Source organism: Tachyglossus aculeatus, chromosome 21 (genome assembly GCF_015852505.1).
Source record: "Tachyglossus aculeatus isolate mTacAcu1 chromosome 21, mTacAcu1.pri, whole genome shotgun sequence".
Taxonomy (NCBI): domain Eukaryota; kingdom Metazoa; phylum Chordata; class Mammalia; order Monotremata; family Tachyglossidae; genus Tachyglossus; species Tachyglossus aculeatus.
Window position 1 is genome coordinate 70,124,482 of NC_052086.1, and position 16,812 is coordinate 70,141,293.

Genomic DNA, 16,812 nt, shown 5'->3' on the forward strand with positions numbered 1-16,812 from the left:
ACCTCAGCAAGCTAGTTTTCCTATACTTCACTATCCAAACTCTGTTCTCTTGGTCATCCATTACAAGTTCAAATACTTGATTTTCTTTAATTAAGGTAGAAAGGATTGCTTCCTGCTTAAGTAATGCATTTTCCAAGTCTGGCAGATCATCTGTACCACCCGCAGTTTACTCAGAAACGGGACAGATTCATTAAAGGGATAGCAGTTCATTTCTCCTTGGCTGGTTTCTCCAAGTTTAATGAATAAATAACATACCTATTCATTATCCAACTTTTGATTGGAAACAGTGGCCTAGGAGGTAATTGCTGAATTCCTCATTCTCCTAGAATGACCCTAACCTGTTTCTAATGCCTTCCCCAGAGGCTGCTGGGCTTTCCAATCAATGGTCTGGTCTCTGTAGGAGAGAAGGCTCGAGGAACAGCATGGCTCAGTGGAAAGAGCACGGGTTTTGGAGTCAGAGGTCATGGGTTCAAATCCCAGCTCCGCCAATTGTCAGCTGTGTGACTTTGGGCAAGTCACTTAACTTCTCTGGGCCCCAGTTACTTCATCTGTAAACTGGGGATTAAGACTGTGAGCCCCCTGTGGGACAACCTGATCACCTTGTAAGCTCCCCAGTGCTTAGAACAGTGCTTTGTACATAGTAAGCGCTTAATAAATGCCATTAAAAAAAAAGGCTCACCTCTTTGTCCCCTCTCAGAGATGCAGTCCCTTTATCAGGCCACCAGAATACTGCTGCAGCGCTTCAAAATGGACACTTTCTTAATGGACCCTGGAAACAGAAGGAGGGAATAATAATAATAATAGTGGTGGTATTTGTTAAGTATTTACTATGTGCAAAGCACTGTTCTAAGAGGTTGGGGGATACAAGGTGATCAGGCTGTCCCACGTGGGGCTCACAGTCTTAATCCCCATTTTACAAATAAGGGAACTGAGGCACAGAGAAGTTAAGTGGCTTTCCCAAGGTCACATAACTGACAAGTGGTGGAGTCAGGATTCGAACCCATGACCTCTGACTCCCAAGCCCGTGCTCTTTCCACTGAGCCACGCTGCTTCTCTAAGGAGCCAGGCGTCTACATTAATCCTCCAAAAAGGCCCAGGAGGCAACATCAGTGCTACACACAAAATCTTCTGGTAGTTTGTCACACCTATTATGTCCCACCCAAATGCATACGAGGCTGTGCAGACCATTGGATGCCCAGCGGTTTGCTCCTCACTCTCGGCTTGAAGGCTGTCCATCACCTCACCCCCTCCTACCTCACCCCCCTTCTCTCCTTCTCCAACCCAGCCCGCACCCTCCGCTCCTCTGCCGCTAACCTCCTCACTGTGTCTCGTTCTCGCCTGTCCCACCGTCGACCCCTGACCCATGTCCTCTCCCTGGCCTGGAATTCCCTCCCTCCCAACATCCGCCAAGCTAGCTCTCTTCCTCCCTTCAAAGCCCTACTGAGAGCTCACCTCCTCCAAGAGGGCTTCCCAGACTGAGCCCCCTTTTTCCTCTCCCCTTCCCCATCCCCCTGCCCTACCTCCTTCCCCTCCCCACAGCACCTGTATATATGTTTTTACAGATTTATTACTCTGTTTTACTTGTACATATTTACTATTCTATTTAGTTTATTTTGTTAATATGTTTTATGTTGTCTGTCTCCCCCTTCTAGACTGTGAGCCTGTTGTTGGGTAGGGACCGTCTCTATATGTTGCCAGCTTGTACTTCCCAAGCGCTTAGTACAGTACTCTGCACACAGTAAGCACTCAATAAGTACAATTGAATGAATGAATGAATGAATTAGCAAGTACTGATTGGATTTGTCCCCTGTATTTATCCCAATCTCAACCCCTATATTTTAAGAAAGTAATGTTCTACGGTGAGGCAAGAGTCAAGTGCGGAGATAAAAGAAAGATGGTTTGGACTCTGCCTAGGTGAATCCTGGCTCTGTTACTTGCTTGCTTTGTGACACTGGGCAAGTCATGTAACTTCTCTATGCTTCAGTTCCCACATCTGTAAAAAGGGGATTAAATGCAGGTTATCCCTCCCACTTAGATTGTGAGCCCCATGTAGGACAGGGACTGTGTCTGGCCTGATTATCTTTTATCTATCCCAGCAATTAGCACAACACTTGGCATATGGTAAGCATTTAACAAATCCCATTATTATTATTATTCCTATTATTAGAATTATTATTTCCAAACCCAGAAATCTGCAGAAATTGAACAATCTCCTCTCCTGTTCTGGAGAAACAAAGGATGCTGGATCCCTGGCTTGGAATATTTCCCATTTTATTTGGTGTTTGCTGTGTGAATCCTCAGTGCCAGACGCAGCCCAGATGTGAGCAGTTCACAAGAGATGGGATAAAGCTGCAAAGAATCTCTGACTCTATCCTCTGAAGGGACTGTTTTATGCCAAGTTGGTTGACAATCTCATCTTCAGTTTGCGGATTTCAGTCAATCAATCAATCCATCCATAGTTGATTGGAATTGAACACCTTCACCTTTGAGAGGCATTTTCTGACTCATCCCCCATCTTGCTGGCCTTTAAAATTAAAATGTTCTTCTCTATCACATACTCAAATGCAGTTTGTATATAATGTGTCTCATTTCTCTCCCATTAGATTATAAACTCGAGGTCGGGAACTCTGCCTTTTACATCTATTGTAAGATCCCGAGATCAGTAGGAGCCTAAGAAATTTCTGCAGCAATGATTTCTGCTGCTCCAGGATCATTTCACAAGGCAATTACCCTGAATCCCAAATTTGCTCCTTTAGCTTTGAGTCAGAAATGCAGCAGATGGTCTGGAGAGGAGATAGGCAACCTATGAAATGAGGCTTTCTGAAATGAGACAGAGAGAGACACCTAGGCATTCTTCTCTCTCTCATCCCCATGGATGAGACACAGGCATGTATTTTCAACCCAGACGTAGTCACAGAACCCCTGCTTTGCCCCTCATGTCTGTTAGTATTCTATTGAACTCCTCCAAGTGCTTAATACAGTGTTTTGCACAGAGCATACACTCAGTAAATACCATTGATTGATTGACTGCTAAAGTGGTTGGTTTTATCTGTAATTTACTCATATTAATGTATGCCTCCCCCCCTCTAGACTTGTAAGCTCACTGTGGTCAGGGAATGTGTCTGTTCATTGTTGTATTCTCCCATGCACTTAGTACAGTGCTCTGCACATAATAAGCACTCAATAAATACAAATGAATGAATGAATCACCCTACTTTATTCAAATGCTGAGTGGAAATCTCCCCCATAAGAAATCCAGTGCAGCCAGTTGTGTCCATGTGATGGACTGGAATCCTGACTCACGAGATTATTTCTCACTTTATGGGTCATGGGTTGAGCTGCAGCACTGATTCCTAGTGGAGGAAAAATCCCAATTGGAACCATGCTCCCTTCTTCCTGGGAAACATCTCCAACCAGTAAGAGTGCCACTGAAGTCAGAGAAGCCGAGACCCTCATAAATATTGTTCATTCTTCCTGCCCACAACCAGAACCAGGGATTCTATTGAAAACCTCCCCACCTTGGCTGGTGGGGGATTTGCTGAGTTGGTTCGCATCTAGGTGACACTTTTGGAGCTCTGGGTGAGCAAATTAAGTTGGTGTTTTAGGTGGACTCTGATGTAAAAAAATGGAAATCCCAAGAAGTCATGCCGCATGTTACCTACATTCATTCATTCATTCAATCGTATTTATTGAATGCTTACTGTGCCTACACACCTCATAAGAATATGACTAGCCAGAGTCATCTTATTGGGACTAATCAATCAATCCATGGTGTTTATTAAGTGCTGAGAACGAGCATTGGGACAGTACAATAGATGTAGTAGACACAATCCCTGCCCTCAAATAGTTTACAGTCTAGCCGAGGAGACAGACATTAAAGTACATTTCAACTGTGGAGAGCATTGAGTGTCCAAGAGCCAAGAGGATACAGACTCATATGCATAGGAGATGCACTATAAAATGAAAAAGAAGGTAGGCTTACAAACAACTTTTCCAAAAATGATCTGAAAATTCTGGTCCTAATCCTCGCTGAAGCTTATAGCCATCCAGGTACCCACAGAAGAATAAACACACAGGCTAAGAGCTGTGACAAAGACTATGAATTCATTTCTATTTTCCTCTAGGTTGTGCAGCCTGGGGTAGAGCAGAAAGATCAATAAATGGTCATTGGCTGGTCGTTTTTGCTCTTATCTGCAAGACTAACTTTGCCAGGATCATTATTTGTTTGTTTTCTTTTTACCAAAGCACACTCTGGGTATTTCATCCCAGCAGCTAGTCTAGATCAGCAAAATCAGGTTCAGGAGCACAAGGTTAGTCTTTGAGATTGGCTCCATCCTGATGAACTCTGATATAATTTATTTTGCTTCTCTGCTTCCTGTTAGGGAGATCAATACTGATTTAAATGAAAATAGTGTGTATTTTCAGCTGCTTTGTTTGTGCTGATCACACACCGGGGCATTTCACTTACCTTGTCTCTGACAGAAGAAAGCCCATCAGGATTACCTTAATCCCATTCACAAAGGGGAACGAAGAAAAGAGAAGCAGCCAGACCCATTCGCCTTTCACGTTCGTGATGATCTGTCGGTTCCAGCCTCCAGTGAAACATTCGTGGAGGCACCTGCTGCCAGCTGGGGCGAAAGGAGGTCACGTCAAAGGTCCAAACTCACCTACAAGGAGAAGAGCCATTACCAATCCTGTTGCTGGCCTCCTCGGACCAGCGGAGAGCAGCTGGTCCTGTGATCAGCTTCAAAAGGAGGCTTGGTCTCCTTCCCAGCCATACCAGTCAACACTCATGGTGTGCCAGGACTCCTGGATCTATTGTATTAAATCAAGAGGGGGCTGTTGGTTGGCTATCAGAAACTCCTGCTCGGGCATGAATCACCAAATAACAGCCAAGGAGAGGGAGCTGGGGGTAGGAGCTTGGAAGAAGACCAGCAGGTGGACAGAGGAGAGAGTCAGTTGGAGTCACTGGGGGAGAATCTAGTCTTCGTGGGTTGATTCTCTCAAAACGCATCTTCCTCTGCTCCCATCGTGGCTGCCACCCCAAATCCTGCCATGGCTCCCAACATCAATCATCCATATCCCTCACTTCTCCCCACATCATCTGACTGGGCAACCGGTGTGCTTTGTGTGCCGCAGGATTGTGTACTGCAGCCAATGTGTTCTTTGTGTGCCGTGGGAATGGCTAGCCCCCTCTGCACCTTTATTTTACCTTTTTCCTGAAATCAGCATAAGACCACAGGAACCTAAATTAAGACAGGGGGAGTTTAGATTTGGTATGAGGTATTACAAGTGGGCTGAGAGAAACCATTTTCCCAGCCTGCAGCTCCAAGCTCTAACTAAAGCCTGGCATTGAAACACCAGAATGGGCTATCAAGGAATAATAATAACTTGAATTTGCATAGCCTTTAAACATGAAACTGTAAATTCCTTGAGGGCAGGGCTTGGTTCTACCAACTCTATTATATTGTACTTTCTCAAGCGCTTAGTAAAATGTTCTGCAAACAGCATTCAATAAACACCACTGATCGATTGATGGATTTTCCAAAGCACTTGTATGTCACGCAGTCTTGTTTTTGGCGATGTTGGCAGAGGTAGCTATTTCTTCAGAATGAGTGTTATAAATACACGTTTTGGCTAGAACAAGATTAGGGAATTATAAAATATTCTCTGGACAACGTAAGCTTGTTCGAGCTCTGTGAGTTCCATTACTGAAATGGTTGTTTGTGCACATGAGTGAGGTTTACAATAATAATGATAATTATGATTATTATGGCATTTGTTAAGTACTTGCTATATGTCAAGCACTGTTCTATGCCCTGAGGCAGACACGAGTCAATCAGATTAGACATGGTCCCTGTCCCACATGGGGCTCACAGTCTCCACAGGAAGGAGAACATTTATTTCAAACTCATTTTACAGATGAGGAAACTGAGGCACAGATAATTTAAATGACTGCCCAAAGCCATATAACAGGTAATTAGCAGAACTAGGGTTAGAACCCAGGTCCTCTGACTCCTGAAACCATGCTCTTTCCCTTAGGTCTTGTTCGAAATGGGTGAATTCTACAGGGGTCAGTTTTTCTTATCACAAGTTTTCACAAGAACTGCATTAGATGAGAACTGGGTGCATTATTCACATTTTACATAGAATAATGATGGCATTTGTTAAGCGCTTACTATGTGCCAAGCACTGTTCTAAGCACTGGGGGGATACAAGGTAATCAGATTGTCCCACCTGGGGCTCACAGTCTTAATCCCCATTTTCCAAATAAGGTAACTGAGGCACTGAGAAGTTAAGTGACTTGCCCAAAGTCACAAAGCAGACAAGTGACAGAGCCGGGATTAGAACTCATGACCTCTGACTCCCAAGCCCAGGCTCTTTTCCACTGAGCCACGCTGGGAAACACAGGCCCAGAAAGGTTGTGACTTGCCCAAGATCACACGAGCAGGTCAATGGGGGAGCTGGGGTAAAAATCTTTGTCTCCTGACCTCCAAATGCTTGAGTACAGTGCTCTGCACACAGTAAGTGCTCAATAAATACAATTGAATGACTGAATCCTTCCACTAGCCCTCACTGCCTCTGTAGAATTCTCTGGAAATCTTAAAGATTTATCTTATCTTAATGTATCTTATCTGAAAATGTATCTTAAAGATACATTTCCCCCACCAGGATTTCTGGAACAGATGGTCAAGACACTTAAGATCCCTGGGTCTCAGTTCCCTCATCTGCAAAATGGGGTTTCAATAACTGTTCTCTTTCCTACTGAGACTGTGAGCCCCATGAGGGATCTGATTATTTTGTATCTACCCCAGTGCCTAATACAGTGCTTGGCACATTGTAAGTGCTTAACAAATACTATTATTGTTCTTCTTACTATTATCATTATTTGAAATATTTTCCAGGACAGGAGATAGGTTAGATGACCTCTCTAGAGCTCTTTTGGACATCTGCCTCAACTCTGAGTCAATTCTTCAAGAGCCTACAAACAAGCGTGCACTGTGTAGTGAGTGTGGAGAGGACAGAGAACAAACTATGGCTATACTCACAAGAAGCATCCACTCTAATGATGCCATCGATCATTCAAGGACTGAAGATGCATACTGATGACAGATCTGGAATCCAAGGACTCTTCAGTCGGAGAAAAAGCACCAGATGGCTACGAACACAACTCATGCTTGTAATGTGGGAGTGAAGAATCCCAACGAAATACCAGCCAGATGGCCCAATTAAAGCCTCACACCAGTGACAAAAAGTCACTGTTCGTCTTGGGTTTTTGATCATTTAGAGTTCTGTCCTGATCTTTGTGTTGTCCCAAAACAGGGGAATTGTCAATGGTCTTCCGTTCTGCTTTGACCTTTTTTCAAACCCTAACCACACATTAGGTTGCAGGTAAGTTCCCGGGATTTCCAAACTCCTGAATTTTTCTCCACCTGTTTCTTGCAGACAGTGATATATAAATTACACCCTACCTGCAGTTACAATGGTAAATAATTGAACCTTGGAAGAATAATAAAGAGTAAAAAAAAAGAATCTTAAATATGGCCTATCTGGTTTTGCAACAATCTGTAGGCTTTCTACCCCTACACACGGCTTTGAATCTTCCGAGCTTGACAAGTCATTCAGAATAAGACAAAGCAATGAATCCCTACCTGGTAATGTGTATAATTTTTGGCTCTTGCTGTGGCTGGAAGCCAAGCCTTATGTTCAAGTTGAAGAAGAATAAAAGGTCGCTAACTGTAAATAAACGACATGGCCAATAGCTTATTTTAATGGAACGCATCACCGATTAGTGAATGAGTGGAACTAGCTAATACCCCAGGGGTCTGGGAGAAGAGAATTAAGGCTAAATATTGGGTAATAAGGCAGAAAGAACAAATCAATGTCCTTTAAGTTGAGTTATTGTAGAAGAGGACTAGTGGTGTTGTGAATTGAAAACATGTGAGGCATAAGAGTCCTTTGGAGGGGGGCGGGGGGTGTCAATGGTCCAAGCTCTCCTTTGGGAAGAAGTATTCCTGTTTCTGTCATCTCTTGATCATATTGATCAATGTGTGCAGATTAACTGGGACTCTTTCTGTTCCTTCACACCCTTTGTCTCCCGGCTTGCGATTAAGCGATTTCCCTGAGGATGGGTAGAAGTGTGTCACACCACTGGGATGACAGGTTTGATGGGAGATAAGGACATGTGGCTAACATGAAATTTGGCATTATCTGAATTTAGTTACCCACTGTGGCAATGATATTGACATTCCGAAATGGTTACTATGTGTTAAGCTCTGGAGTAGATACAAGATGTTGAGTGTGGACACAGGCACTGTTCACAGTTCTGCCAGAACTCGTATTTTTACCAGGGATTTGGGCCAGAATGTGAGAGCAGAATTTGGGAGTCTTCTTCTGCTAGGGTGAACCTAGCTGAACACAGAGGTGCCTGGCATCAGACACAGTGCAAGTTACATTCTAAGGTTTTGTAAATGAGGGGTTCTGAGGGATTATTGTCCTGCTTGGACTGTGAGCTTCATGTGGGACAGGGTCTGTGTCTGACCTGATTACCTTATTTCTACCCCAATGCTAGGCACAGTGCTTGACACATAGGAAGTGCTTAACAAATAGCATAAATAATGAATTAAGATTGTAGCCCTCATGTTGTAGGAGAACTGGCTAAAAGTTCTCTGTTGCTATGATACCCCATTTTCTTTGAGATAGCTGCATTTTCAGTTCCATTTTCCTTTGTGGAATAATTGATCAGTTGTATTTATTAAGCGCTTACTATGTGCAGAGCATTGTATTTAGTGCTTGGGAGAGTACAATACAACACAGTCGGCAAGCACATTTCCCGCCAACAGTGAGCTTGATGACTTGAATAACTACATATCATTCACTGTGAACATTCTCCTACCTCATTATTTAGTTTGTTGCAGTATTTATTAAAGCACTTACTATGTGCCAAGCTCTGTACTAAGCTCTGGGGTAGATGCAAGACAATCTGATAATCTCTAACACTTATAAAACTCAGTTACTACCAATCAATCCTCTGTCTGGGGGAGTCGGACTGCTGGGAATTTTGTAGTTTTGGTTTGATCCTGAAAGAGAGGACAATTCTGCAGAATCACTTCCCTCTGCATTTCTTGAACAATACCTGGGTTCAGAGGACCTTGGTTCTAATTCCAATACTGCCACTTGCTTGTGGTGTGACCTTGGGCAGGTTACTTTATTTTTCCATGCTTCAGTTTCTTCATCTCCAAATTGGTGATCACATACTTGTTCTCCCTGTTACTTAGACTGTGAGCCCCATGTGGATCAGGCAATGTGTCCTACCTGATTATGGTGCATCTACCCCAGTGCTTAGTACATTGCTTGGCATGTGGTAAACATTTAACAAACACCACAATTATTATAATTATCATTATTATTCACTTTTAGGTGGCAAAATATCATAGGAATTCAGGGGAAGTGAGAAAATGAGCAACAAACTCTCTTTAAAGCACTTTGTGTGATTCTTGGGAAGAAAGATCCTAGAATACCACCATTCCCAGTAATAATAATAATGATGATGATGATGATGGCATTTGTTATGAGCTTATTATGTGCAAAGCACTGTTCTAAGCACTGGGGGATACAAGGTGATCAGGTTGTCCCATCTGGTGCTCACAATCTTAATCCCCATTTTACAGATGAGGTAACTGAGGCACAGAGAAGTGATTTGCCCTGAGTCACACAGCCGATAAGTGGTGGAGCCGGGATTAGAACCCATAACCCCTGACTCCCAAGCCAGGTCTCTTTCCACTGAGCCATGCTGCTTCTCTAATAATAATAATAATAATGATAATAATAATAATGATGATAATAATGGCATTTATTAAGCGCTTATTCTGTTTCAAGCCCTGAGGACATTAGGTAATCAAGTTGTTTGTGGTCACTGTCCCACCAGGACTCACAATCTACGAGGGGAAGAGAACAAATATTTCACCTCCATTTTACAGGTGAGGAAACTGAGGCAGTTACTTGTTCAGGCTCATCCAGTAGACGAGTGGTGGGGCCTGGGGCCAGGATAGAAGCCAGGCTCCCTTCCTAACTGCAATCTTCAACTGTTTACTCTCCAATGGCTTCTTCCCCACTGTTTTCAAACATGCTCACGTTTTGCCATCCTAAAAAAAACTCCCTTGATCCTTCCAGTTAACAACCAATCTCTCTCCTACCATTCCTCTCCATACGTCTTGAGTGAATTGTCTACATCCTCTGCCTCCACTTCCTCTCCTCCAATTCTCTCCTTTACCCTCTCCACTCTGGCTTAAGCCCCCTTCACTCCACCAAAACTCCCTTCTCAAAGGTTACCAATGACCTCCTTCTTACCAAATCCAACGGCCTCTACTCCACCCTAATCCTCCTTGACCTCTCAGCTGCCTTTGACACTGTCAATCACCCCCTTCCCCTGGAAACATTATCCAACCTGGCTTCACTGACTATGTCCTCTCTTGGTTCTGCTCCTACCTCTCTGGCTGCTTATTCCCAGTCTTTTTTATGGAGACTCTCTGTCTCCCACCTTCTATCTGTGGGTATCACTCAAGGTTCAGTTTTGGGTCCCTTTCTATTCTCCATTTACACCTTGCCTTGTCTTATGCCGGCGAGTCATTTCCGAACCACTGGGACACCACGGACACATCTCTTTCAGAATGTCCCGCTCTCCATCTACCATCATTCTGGTAGTGTATTCATATAATTTTCTTGGTAAAAATACTTAAGCCGTTTACCATTGCCATCTTCCACGCAGTAAACTCGAGTCCCCACCCTAGACTCTCTCCCAAGCTGCTGCTGCCCAGCATGGGTGAGTTTTGACTTGTAGCAGATTGCCTTTCACTCGCTAGCCACTGTCCACGCCAGGAATGGAATAGGTAGGTCTCTGCTTGACTCTCCCTCCTAGAGCTGAGACTGGTAGAGTACTGGAAACTCTCCAGGTGCAACCCTGAGGGGACATTTACACCTACTCCTTTGGAAAACTCACTCTCTTCCATGGCTTTAACCACCACCTCTATGTGGATGATTCCCAAATCTATAACTCCAGCCCTGATTTCTCCCTTTCTCTGCAGTCTTGTCTTTCCTCCTGCCTTCAGGATATCTCTATTTGGATGTCCTGCTGAAACCTCAAATTTAAAGCACGGGTCTGGGAGTTAGAGGGATCTGGGTTCTAATCCTGGCTCTGCTACCTGTCTGCTGTGTGACCTTGGTCAAGTCAGTTAACTCCTTTGTGCCTTTATCTCATCTGTAAAATGAGGATTAAGACTATGAGTCCCTTGTGGGACAAGAACTCTGTCCAACTTGATTTGCTTGTACCAATTCCAGTGCTTAATACCGTGCCTGGCACATAGAAAGCACTTAATAAATACCATTAAAACAAACAAAAACGTCTAAAACATAACTCCTCACCTTCCCTGTCCTCCCCGTGACTTGCCCATCAGTACCACCATCATTCCTGTCTCACAAGTCCATAGCCTAGATATTATCCTTGACTCACCTCTTTCATTTAACCCATGTGTTCAGTCTGTCACCAAATCCCATCTGTTCAACCTTCACCACATTTTTGCATAGGTTCCTCCTAAGGAGGTGGAGCAGAGTGTCAAGGGATGATTGGTAGAAGGGGTTTCCCTGATCTCAAATTACATCCACCCTTTGCCTTTGGGCTTGAAAATCCTCATTAAGACAATAATCCACTGATGGAGCAGTAAAAATACTGTTGAAAATGGGAAAAATTAGAATTTTCCTTTAGACTTCCAGTGGAACATTAGGTAGGATTTTTCCCATCATCCCCTATTCATCCAGATCTAATTAGAAAATGATTTTTAATCATTGTAAAATAAATTCACTCTTCACGTCTGGAAATATTAAGCTCCAATTTAAAGACAAATCCACTTTAATGGATTTGCACCAAGAAATAGAACATAGCCTGTTTTGTCAGCTGTTCAATAATTTTATGGCAAATGAAGTGTGCAGAATACAATATTTTTGCAATAAACCACACAGCTTGTCACATAATAGATTTCTGAAGAGTCATGTTTCATGGAACTGAACAACATTAAGTCAGTGTAGTAGAATAGGCAGCCTGAAGTTTATAGTTTTGGTTTCTGTATGAAGCCCAGAACAGACTCCAGTTTGCAGCATATAACATTGGAGTGCAATACGGAATCCTTCATGGCCTCTCCCTTTGAAGAGCAACACGAGAAAAATTGTCTGAAAGCCCTTATAACTTATTCAGTTCATTTACATTTTTTTCTATGTGTGTCACTTTGGAAATGAGCGTCTTCTTGAAATGGAGAATACTTTGGATGGGGAAGTATTATTCCTTTTGTAATGTTTATCTAATAATATGCACTGTTAAGGCTAAATAGAAGCAGGGCTACAGCTTGTATCTCTCCACAAACACAGTTAGAGCAGGGTGTAATAAGCCCAGGTAGAGAGTACAGTCCTCTACCCACATTATTATAATATTATAATAATATTTGTTAAGTGCTCACTATGTACCAGGCACTGTACTAAGCACTGGGGTGGATACAAGCAAATCGGGTTGGACATAATCCCTGTCCCATGTGGGGCTCACAGTCCCAATTCCTATTTTATAGATGAGATAACTAAATACCACTGATCGATTGATGCATGTTTAGCTGTCCATCTCATAAAATGATGTTCCTGATGGGGATCAGTTTCCCCTAAATAGCATGTCTGCTAGGATCCCTATCAGTCAATCAATCAGTGGTACTTATTGAGTGCTTATTATGTGCATAAGACTGTACTGAGAAGAAGCAGCGTGGCTCAGTGGGGAAAGAGCATAGGCTTTGGTGTCAGAGGTCATGGGTTCAAATCCCGGCTCTTCCAATTGTCAGCTGTGTGACTTTGGACTAGTCACTTAACTTCTCTGTGCCTCAGTTACCTCATGTGTAAAATGGGGATTAAGACTGTGAGCCCCTGTGGGGCAACCTGATCCCCAGTGCTTAGAACAGTCCTCAAGGAGCTTACAGTTCAGAGGATCTTTCATTCATTCATTCATTCACTCAATTTTATTTATTGAGCACTTACTGTGTGCAGACCACTGTACTAAGTGCTTAGGAAAGTACAACATAACAATAAACAGCGGCATTCCCTCCCTGCCTAAAACAGGTTTAAGGACTAGAGGAGGGGAGAGAGATATCAATACAAATAAATAAAATGACAGATGTGTACATAAGTGTTGTGGGGCTAGTATGGAGGAAGAGCAAATGGAACAAGTCAGGGCAATGTAGAAGGGAGTGGGAGATGAGGAAACAGTCTGGCAAGGCCTCTTGGAGGAGATTTGCCTTAGGTAAAGCTTTGAAGGTGGGGAGAGTAATTGTCTGTCTGATTTGAGGAGGGAGAGTGTTCCAGGCCACAGGCAGGATGTGGGCTAGGGGTTGGTGGCAAGACAAGTGAGACCAAGGCACAGTGAGAAAGTTAGCACTAGAGGAGTGAAATTTGTGGGCTGGGTTGCAGAAGAAGAGAAGTAAGGTGAGGTAAGATGGGGGAAGGTGATGGAGTGCTTCAAAGCCAATTGTGAGGAGGTTTTGTTTGATACATAGGTGGATAGGAAACCACTGGAGGTTTTTGAGGAGGGTGACATTTTCTGAATTTTTCTGTAGAAAAATGGTCCAGGCAGTAGAGTGAAGTATGGACTGGAGTGGGAAGAGACAGGAGTCTGGGAAGTCAGCAAGGAGGCTCATGCAATAATCAAGGTGGGATAGGGTGAGTGACTGTATAAATGTGGTAGTAGTTTGGATGGTGCTTATGTCACAGATCACAACCCTGACCATCTCTGGCCCAAAAAACAGGAAGTTCCAACTAAGGTTATGGACTATTTATTTTATTAAGGTAAATGACATCTCTAAAGCTTTATGCTCAAGTGGGAAGAAGCGTGGCCTATTCATTCATTCAATCATATTTATTGAGTGCTCACTGTGTGCAGAGCACTGTACTAAGTGCTTGGGAAGTACAAATTGGCAACATATAGAGATGGTCCCTACCTGACAGTGGGCTCACAGTCTAGAAGGGGGAGAACAGTCTAGAAGGGGGAGAGCATAGTAGAAACAGCATTGGCCTCGGAGTAATTAAGCCCTGAATAAATATGATTGAATGACTGACTGACTGACTGACTGAATGAATGAATGAATGAGTCAGAAGACCTGGGTTCTAATCACCGCTTTGCCACTTGTCTGCTGGGTGACCTTGGCCAAGTCACTTATCTCCTCTGTGCCTCTGTTACCTTATTTCTAAAATAGGGATTAAGACTGAACAAGCCATATGGGACATGGACTGTGTCTGACCTGATACCCTCATATCTATCCCAGTGCTTAACACAATGCCTGGAACAGTGTAAGTGCTTAACAAGTACTATTAAAAAATGTGCAATTAAAAGTGGCCGATAATGCTGGGAGAACGAATCCAGTCAGGCAACAATCAATCATATTTATTGAGTGTTTACTATGTGCAGAGCACTGTACTGAGTCCTTGGGAGGGAAGCAGCATGGCTCAGTGGAAAGAGCATGGGCTTTGGAGTCAGAGGTCATACATTCAAATCCCGGCTCTGCCAACTGTCAGCTGTGTGACTTTGGGCAAGTCACTTCACTTCTCTGTGCCTCAGTTACCTCATCTATAAAATGGGGATTAAAACTGTGAGCTCCCCCCATGGGACAACCTGATTACCTTGTAACTTCCCCAGCACTTAGAACAGTGCTTTGCACATAGTAAGCGCTTAACAAATACCCTCATTATTATTATTATTACAGTACAATAATAAACGGACACATTCCCTGCCCACAGAGAGCTTACAGTCTAGTGGGTCAAGTGGGCTGTGAAGGCTGATGTGCAGCCCAATTACTCTTCATAAATCTCTCCCTCCTCCTGCCCTGCAGACTTGACAAAATAGAACTCCTTCTCATCTATCTCACTGCTGACCTCTTTCCCACATCCACCTTTTGGTCAAGAACTTTCTCCCCCTCCAGATATGCCAGATCACCCCTCTCCCCATTTTTACAGCATATTGTGGTCGTATTTCCTCCAAAAGGCCATCCCTGATTAAGCCCTCTTTTACCCAGCTCTCTCTCCCTTCTGTGTTTTATATGTACTTGGATCTGTGACCTTTGGACATTTGATATTTGCCCCAATCTCAGCCCCATAGCAATTCATCATCATCATAGTCATCATCAATGGCAGTTAACTGAGCGCTTCTTGTGTGCAGAGCACTGTACTAAGCACTTGTGAGAGCACAATACAACAGAGCTACAACATGAGCTACAGTCTAGAGGGGGAGATAGACATTAATATAAATAATTTATAATTTACAATTTATAGATTTGTACATAGGTGCTGTAGGGCTGAGGCAAAAATCAAATGCCCAAAGGTCACAGATCCAAGTGCCTAGACAACACAGAAGAGAGGAGTCAGGCAAAAGAAGACTCAACTGGGGAAGGCCTCTTTGGGGAGATGTGACCTTTATAAGGCTTTAAAGATGGGAGGAGTGGTGGTCTGGCATATATGAAGGGGGAGGGAATTCTAGGTTCGAGAGATTATGTTGGAAAGGGGTCAGTGGTGAGATAGATGAGATCAAGGTACAGTGAGTAAGCTTGTGTTGGAGTAGTGAAGTATGTGGCCTGGGCTGTAGCAGGAAAATCAGTGAGGTAAGGTAGGAGGAGAAAAGCTGAGTGTTTTTTTAAAAAAAAATATTTGTTATGTGCTTACTATGTGTCAAACACTGTCCTAAACACTGGGGTAGATACAAGTTAATTAAGTAGGTCCCTCTCCTACATGGGGCTCAAAGTTTAAGTAGGAGGAAAAACAGATGAACTGAGGCATAGAGAAGTTAATAATAATAATAATAATAATGGCATTTATTAAGTGCTTACTATGTGCAAAGCACTCTTCTAAGCGCTGGGGAGGTTACAAGGTGATCCGGTTGTCCCATGGGGTCTTACAGTCTTAATCCCCATTTTACAGATGAGGGAACTGAGGTCCAGAGAAGGTAAGTGACTTGCCAAAGGTCACAACTGACAGCAAACAATTGACAGAACCAATATTAGAACCCAGGTCCTCTGACTCTTTCTGCCAGTCCATGTTGCTTCAAAGCCAGTGGTAAGGAATTTCTGTTAGATGTGGAGGATGGATGGGCAACCATTAAAGTACCAATGTACCACTAAGAATCTCTGTACCCTATGTATCACTTATGCACATATCTATAAATTGCATATTAAAAAACTATTTATTTATATCAAGATCTGTCTTCTCCTCTAAACTGTAAGCTCACTGTGAGCAGGAAACATGTCTAGCAACTCTATTGATTTATACTCTTCTGTGCTGTCTATAGAGAAGCAGCATGGCTCAGTGGAAAGAGCCCGGGTTAGGGAGTCAGAGGTTGTGGGTTCTAATCCTGCCTCTGCCACTTTCATTCATTCATTCAATCGTATTTATTGAGCGCTTACTGTGTGCAGAGCACTGTACTAAGCACTTGGGAAGTACAATCAATCAATTGTATTTATTGAGTACTTACTGTGTGCAGAGCACTCTACTAAGCACTTGGGAAGTACAAGCTGGCAACATATAGAGATGGTCCCTACCCAACAGTGGGCTCACAGTCTAGAAGGGGGAGACAGAGAACAAAACAAAACATATTAACAAAATAAAATAGAATAAATATGTACAACTAAAATAAATAAATAAATAGAATAATAAATATGTACAAACATATATACATATATACAGGTGCTGTGGGGAGGGGAGGGAGGTAGGGTGAGGGGGTTGGGGAGGGGGACAAGGGGGAGA

At 43.2% G+C, this 16,812-nt stretch overlaps 1 non-coding gene across 1 annotated transcript; it reads right to left on the reverse strand.

Annotated features, from left to right (window-relative positions):
• Positions 1–10,832: 10,832 nt before the first annotated feature.
• LOC119943048 lies at positions 10,833–10,970 on the reverse strand. Its single transcript, XR_005455533.1, has one exon. It is a non-coding gene; the product is annotated as a small nucleolar RNA SNORA7 (small nucleolar RNA).
• Positions 10,971–16,812: the final 5,842 nt, after the last annotated feature.